Genomic DNA, 7777 nt, shown 5'->3' with positions numbered 1-7777 from the left:
CTCTGCTGGTAATCCTCAACCTGACCAACCCTTGAGTTACAGTTTCTCTGTAAGCCCCAAAAAGTATTATAGTCACTCAGAGTTTGCAGTTCTGTCCTGGGCGTACAGACCAGATCACTTAGTAGTGGTACCATCATACCATCGGGACATCCTCAGTAGCTCTCCCCATCCTATGCCAGAAGTCAGGATGTGCCCATGACCCAGTTAAGTCTTAGTGTGAGTGAAACTTCTGCCTCCTCAGAAATTCCCCAGCTCTAGGAGAGAGGCATTCATCGAGGCTCCCTAGATGCTGTTCCTCTTGCGAGGAAATTCACCGTGGTGGACCTTTTGGGTCCTGCACTATCAGGGACAATATGCATGTTATGCATGTTATATTAGTTTTCTATTGTTGCTGTAACAAGTCACCACACACTTAGTGGCTTAAAATGATATAGACTTATTATCTTATAGTACTGGAGATCTGAAGTCCAAAATCCTTCTCCTTGGCTAAAGTCAAGGTGTCAGCAGGGCTGGTTTCTTCTGGAGGCTCTAGGGCAGAATCTCTCCTTGCCTTTCCAGCTTCTAGAGGCTGCCCACATTCCTTAACTTATGACCCCTTTCTCCATTTCAAAATCAGCAGTGTTGCATCTCCCTGACCTTTCTTCCGTAGTCACATTCTCCTTCTGACCACAGTTTGGGAAGGTTCTTCACTCTTAAGGATTCATATGAGTAGATTGGATCCACCTGGGTAATCCAAATAACCTCCCCATCTCAGTGCCCTTCACTTTATCACGCATTTGCTTTGTGTACTTTTTTCCAAGTTTCTTTGGTCATGTAACGTGTTCACAGGTTCTGGGACTAGAGAATGGACATTTTAGGAAGGTCATTATTCAGTCTACCATACATTTTTTTGTAGGAACACCAACAAACATTATTCACAAACTGAATTAATACCATCCTGTAAGAGCATAATTGCTCCTAATGCTCTAATCCCAACTAGATTATAAACCCCTATTTTTGGTCCTTAGCATTTAGCTCAGTGCCCTGTATACAATCAGTGTTCAACAGAGGTTTGTTTATAAGAAACCGAGAGAGAGAGAGAGAGAGAGAGAGAGAGATACACAGACACAGAAAGTATACATAAAACAACCTACTGTGGGATGCCTGGGTGGCTCAGTGAGTTAAGAGTCTGCCTTCAGCTCAGGTCATGATCCCAGAGTCCCGGGATTGAGTCCTGCATCGGGCTCCTGGCTCAGCGGGGAGCCTGCTTCTCCCTTTGCCTGCCGTTCCCCCTGCTTGTACTCTCTCTCTCTGACAAATAAATAAACAAAATCTTTTAAAAAACCCACAAAACAACCTATTGTTTTATTTAGAGAGATTATTTCTGTTCACCTTACTGGTTACTTTTTGTGCCCATAGGGGCCAACCACTTACCAGGGATCACTGGGTAGGCCTGTCATCTGAGTCTGCAGGGGCTGATCTAGAACTGGGATGGACCAGGAACCTGATTTCATGGAGCCAGCCTAAAGGCTGGGGCCACAAGGGCCAGCCTAGTACTAGGGTTGCAGGAGTCATCCTGTCACCTGGGGTCTTGGGGACCAGCCTGGAGGTTAGGTCTACAGGTCCAGACTGGTGCTGGTATGGACCATGAGCCTGGGTCTTTGGAGCCAGCCTTAAGGCTAGGACCCTGGAGGCTAGCCTGGTGATGGGGTGAGCTAGGAGCCTGGGTCTGTGGCAGGCTGTCTAGAGTCTAGATCCACAGGGGCCAGCATGACACTGGGGTTGTCAAGGGGCCTGGGGCCAGAGGAGCTGGCCTGGTGCTGGGGTGGGCTGAAAGCCTGGGTCTGTGGTAGTCAGCCTGGTACTGGGCCCAGCCAAGAGTCTGGGTTTGTGGGTGCCTACCTGGAGCCTGTGTTTGTGGGAACTATTGGGGAGCTAGGGGCCACAGGAACTATCTAGGGCCATGGGCAGTGGCTAGTACTGGAATGTGCCAAGAGTCTGGGTTCTCAGTATCCTTCCAGTAGCCTAGGGCCATAGAAGCCTTCTAGTAGCACCCAGATGAGCCAGGGGCCTGGGTTTATAGGATCCCCCCTGGGAGTCTAGAGCCAAGGGAGTCCCCTGGGGCCACTGGAGCATAAAGGCACTGGAGTGATCTGGGGACTTGGGTTTGTGGGATCCTGTAGAGAGCCACCTAAGGCTGCAGGGGTTTTCTGGGGCTGGGCCTAGGTGTCTCTGGGGTCCACAGTGAAATCGTGTAGTCATTTCACTCACCTTTTGCTATGGGGAGGGTCTGTCTCTTGGCCTAGGCTGTCCAGGCTTAGAGCATGGGTGATGGGAATAATGTAAATCTATTTTCTATCATCCTCAATGCATCTTTTCCTACATCTGTGCTTCACCCAGATTCTGTATTCTATCATCTGGAATCCTCAGCTCTTGCAAAGGTATTTTCATACATGAGTAACTGTCTAGATTGATGCTTTTGGGAGGAAATGAGTGCTGGAAATTCCTATACTGCCATTTTGCTGCCATCACTCCCCTCCTGGGTCACGTTTTTTGATCCACTCTGACAATCTCTGTCTTTTAATTGGTGTAGACTGTTGACATTCAAAGTGATTATTGATATAGTTGGATTAATAGCTACCACATTTGTTACTATTTTCTACTTGTTACCCCTTTTCTGCCTTTTGTAGCTTTAACTGACTGTTTTATGATTCCATTTTCACTCCTTTCTTAGCATATCAGTTATACTTCTATTTTGCTTTCTTTTTCAGTGTTTGCCTTAGAATTTGTGGTATACATTTACAACTAATCCAAGTCTACTTTCAGATAATACTATAACTTTTCATGGGTAGTGCAATACTTTATCATAACGAAATAATCCTAATTTCTTCCTCCTGTCCCTTGTATCATTCTTGCCATTCATTTTACTTATATATAAGTATACATATATACATATGTATATAAGCATATATAGTCAAATCCAGTGTTGTTATTATTTTTAAAGATTTTATTTATTTGAGAGAGAGAGAGAGAGGACACAAGCAATGGGGAAAGACAGAGGGAGAAGCAGATACCACACAGAGCAGGGAGCCCTGTGTGGGGCTCAATCCCAGGACCTTGGGATTATGACCTAAGCCGAAGGCAGACACTTAACTGACTGAGCCACCCAGGTGCCCCTCCAGTGTTGTTATTATTGTGAACAAACTGTTATATGTTACATCAGTAAGAAGAAGAATAAAAAATTTTATTTTGCCTTCACTTCTCCAGTGCTCTTCCTTTCTTTATATAGATAAAATGTCTGACATACATCATTTTCCTTCTCTCTAAAAAACCTCTTTTAAATTTTCTTGCAAGGCAGGTCTACTGGCAATGAATTCCTTTAATTTTTGTTTGAGAAAGTCTTTATTTCTTCATTTTTGAAGGATAATTTTGTAGGCTACAGAATTTTAAGATGGTAGGTTTTTCTGTCAATGCTTTAAACATTTCACTCCACTTTCTTCTTACTTGCATGGTTTCTAAGGAGAAGTCAGATGTCATTCTTATCTTTGCTCCTCTGTAAGTAACATATTTTTATCCTTTGGCTTTTCAGGATTTTCTGTAGTTTGAAAATGATATAACTAGGTGTAGTTTTTTGGGGGGAATTTATCCTGTTTGGTAATCTCTGAGCATCCTGGATCTGTGAATTGGTATCTGACATTAATTTGGGGCAAATTCTTAGTCATTATGGTTTCAAATATTTCTTCTGTTCATTTCTTCTAGTGTTCCCATTATGCATATGTTACATCTTTTGTTCCCAGTTCTTGGATATTTTGTTCTTTTTATTTTTTGTTTCAGTCTTTTTCCCCTTTGCTTTTCAGTTTTGGAGGTTTCTATTGAAATATCTTTAAACTCAGAGATTCTCTTTTCAGCTGTGCCCAGGCTACTAGTAAGTCCAACAAAGGCATTATTCATTTTTGTTGCAGTGTTTCTTATCTCTAGCATTTCTTTTTGGTGCTTTCCTAGAATTTCCATCCCTCTGATTACATTGCCCATCTGTTCTTGCATGCTCTCTACTTATCAGAGCCCTTAGCATATTAATGATAGCTATTTTAAATTCCTGATCTGATCATTCCAGTATCCCTTCTGTATCTGAGCCTGGTTCTGAGACTCTCTCTGTCTCTTCCATTTATGTTTTTTTACTTTTTAGTGTACCTTGGTAATTTTTTCTTGGTAGCTGGGGCATGATGTATAAGAAACTGCTATAAATATTTGTAGACCTTTAGTAATGTGATGATAAGGTGGAGGGGAAGGGAAGTGTTTTATAATCCTGTGATCTGGTCTCTTTTAGTTCTTTTAGTGTCCCTGTGCCTTTGGACTGTGAACTCAAATGTGCTTCTCAGTCCTCCTTCCTCTATACCCTTAAGTGAAACAGGATGGCTAGAGGGGGCTGGAGGTGGGTCTTTCCCTTCCTCCAGGCTAGTTTGTTAGGCTCTGATAAAACCCCAGCAGGTGAGGCTGTGATTAAATAGTACCTTCTAAAGACAGACCTTGTTAAGAACAGAATGCTCTGGTATATTTTTAAGTGGTTCCTTTTCCCCTTCCTCTGCCAAAAACATGGTGGAGAAGGAAGGGTATTGATTTTTCTCTGATATTCACTGTGAGAATGTGATAGAGATCCAGGAGTTAAAACTCACAAATGTGTGGGAGCCTCCAATGACTGGGTCCCCCTGGAGTTTTTAACTCTCAGAGTTATCCACACTGAGTGCCCACTGATTCATAAATTATAGTTCAGGTTTCCCTTCCCTGTTACTGGTTTCCACAGAGTTTGTTGCTCCGGTAAGTTGTGATTCTCTGTATTTGCTGTTGGTCTCTCCAATTTGGGGAGCAACATTTTGCCCTGTGACCTCAGTTCTCTTTTGGATTTAAGAAGAATTGTTGATTTTTCAGTTTGTTCATTTTTTTATTTGTTGTTAACTTGGAGTGACAACTTTCAGCTTCTTTTTTTTTAAAGATTTTATTTATTTATTTGAGAAAGAGAGCATGGGTGAGCATGGGGGAGAGGCAGAGGGAGAGAGAGAAGCAGGCTCCTTGCTGAGCAGGGAGCCAGATGTGGGACTTGATCCCAGAACCCTGAGATCATGACCTGAGCCAAAGGCAGATGCTTAACCAACTGAGCCACCCAGGTGCCCCAACTTTCAACTTCTTACAAGCTGTACTGGAAACCCAAAAGTGCTTTATTTACCTTTTCACTACTAAAATATGAAGACTCAGTGATTCTGTGTGAATTGTTGCTGAGCCTCTTTCTTCCAGCAGTTCTCAACTATTTGCCTTGTTTACTCTGTTGGGACTTACAGGAATTACATGTCAATGCATGTTCTATTGACAATGTGCCCTACTATATATGAAAGGTATGAAAATATGAATAAGTGGAATGGCTTGATCAGTCCTACCCTTTCTAATGAGAGTTTCCAATCTGTCATTCAGTCACCCTATCCTTCTTGCCTTTGGTTCTTAATCTGACCCCTCTTCCATTCAAAGATAGAACCCAAAAGTTCCCATTAATTTATCCTATTTTGCAGATTTTTTTTTCTTTTTACCATACTTATAGTTTTACACACTGTTTTATAGACCCTGATTGTACCTTTTGTGGTGAGCACTTGATAGGTTTTACGTTTGTGTTCTTTCAGTTCCAAAACCCATCATCCTGCTGATTTTTGCTTACATTGATCTTGGATCCATCTGCGAATTCCTCTATGTTGCTGTACTTGTTGCTTTACATCTTCTGCTTTTAGGATGATATCGTCTTCTGGACTATGGTTAGGCTGAGGATTCAAATAAATGTCTCTTTAACTTTTAACCTTATGTTTTACATGTCTTTTCTGTGGGTGGGCTCAAACTCCTCACTTCCCATATTCCTCAATTTTTTGTCCTTAGCCTTTTATTCTATATGGGAATTCTGGTCAAATCAATATAGATTAGCCTCACATTTTTTTTTTCCACATAAGGAAGCATTTATTTGAGGTTTAACATGAAATCTTGTTATACAAATAAATAGTATTTGTCATAACATAGATAGCAAAAGACAAAATAAAAACGAAAACTAATTGGTGGCTATGTACAGTTGGACACAGTTGTGTTGTGTACACTAGAAAGTCTTTTACAAAATAATCATCTTAGATCAACAAAAGACCAGTCTTCAATGTCATCTTGCAAGATGGGTTACTTCACAATCTCCCCCACAGGACAGCATTTTCTGGTGTATGCCTTGTGCTCTGCCTGCAATGTGTGACCCCCAGACATAGATGTGGTCAAGGTGACACACAGCCTGCAATAAAGTTCCCACTGTTTTCTCCAACGTCCTCCTATGGCTGGTAATTATTTTGGTGACTGCCGCCCTCTCTCGATGCCTTGCCATAAGTGCTCTCTTGGCCACTGTAATCTGCATATCCCTGTCCACATCCATAGTTCCCATAGTTATACCCACTCTAATCATAGCCGCGATAGCCACTATAGTTTTGATCACCACGATAGGCACTATTGAAATTTCCATATCCTTGATCATAATAGTTATTGAATCCTTGGTTCCAGTTTTGGCCCCGATCTCGTCCACAACCCCTACTACCACCTGGTCCACCAGCTGCAGAACCTCTTCCTCCTTTTTGTTGTTGCTGTTGCCGCCTATATACCTCTTTGGGTTGTGCAACTTTGGTTTCACACTTCCCAGAACCAATTTGTTGATAATCTCTCTAACAATGTCTTTACTGGCTCTTCGTCTGTTTATGTGATGAAACAAAATCCTCTTCTTTCATTTGTTTTTGTATCTATGGGAAGTTCAATATTTTCATTCTCCCCAAAAGACTCCAAAATATTCTTTAATTTGTTCTTCAGAAGTATTTGGGCTCAGTCCACCCACAAAAACCTTTTTGGGGGGTTCTTTCCCTTTTAAAGCTTTGGCCCTTTTGGGGTCTATCAATTTGCCATCCAGTTTGTGTTCTTTCAGTTCCAAAACCCATCATCCTGCTGATTTTTGCTCACATTGATCTTGGATCCCTCTGCGAATTCCTCTATGTTGCTGTACTTGTTTGTGTCCTCCATGGTGGTGGAGTTGTAGGTGGGAGGGTGGGGGTAGGGGGTGGAGGGTGGGGGGCTGCTGGAGTGCAGTCCAGTCCTGGCAGTAGTGGTGGTAGAGCATTGTGTGGATCTGGATTTAAAATGTGAGCAGATGAGCTAGCCTCACATATTAATTCTCTTTTTTCAATGACCTTCTTCTCACTGCCACCTTGTACCTTACCACTTCCTGCTTAGTCTTCCATCTAATCTAATTCCTTTCAGTATCTTCCCATCCCATATTACTTTTCTGTGACAGTGGAATACTTTTTTTTTTTTTTTTAGTAGGCTCCATGCTGGGCCTCCCCAACATGGGGCTTGAACTCCTGACCCTGAGATCAAGACCAGAGCTAAGATCAAGAGTCAGATGCTTAACCTACTGAGCCACCCAGGCACTCCTACTTTTAATCTCAAGTAACAGAAAACTCAAGACAGATTTAAGCAATGAAAGTGTTGTATTGGCTAATAAAACTAAAAAGACCAAGGTAGGAGTCCAACCATGTCATCAAAGACCTGACTTCTTTACCTTTCTCTGTTCTGCCCTCAGTTTTGTCAGCATGGCCCCAAACTTGGCTTCTCTTAAAAAGACAAAAAACAAAAAACAAACAAACCAAATCCAGAAATCCAAGTTTTATGTCTATATACCACCCTGCCCAGAAAGGAAGAGAGTGTCCTTTTCTTGGCTCTTCCAGAGAAGTCAGAAGGCTGCTTT

At 42.1% G+C, this 7777-nt stretch overlaps 1 pseudogene; it reads right to left on the bottom strand.

Moving 5' to 3' along the window:
• Window positions 1–6320: 6320 nt before the first annotated feature.
• On the bottom strand, window positions 6321–7074 carry LOC116642474 (annotated as a pseudogene).
• Between the last annotated feature and the right edge of the window lie 703 nt (window positions 7075–7777).

This window comes from Phoca vitulina, unplaced genomic scaffold (genome assembly GCF_004348235.1).
Source record: "Phoca vitulina isolate PV1807 unplaced genomic scaffold, GSC_HSeal_1.0 scaffold1, whole genome shotgun sequence".
In the NCBI taxonomy this organism is placed as follows: Eukaryota; Metazoa; Chordata; class Mammalia; order Carnivora; family Phocidae; genus Phoca; species Phoca vitulina.
Note: the sequence above shows the minus strand (reverse complement) of the source record. Positions and strands in the feature narration are given on the sequence as shown.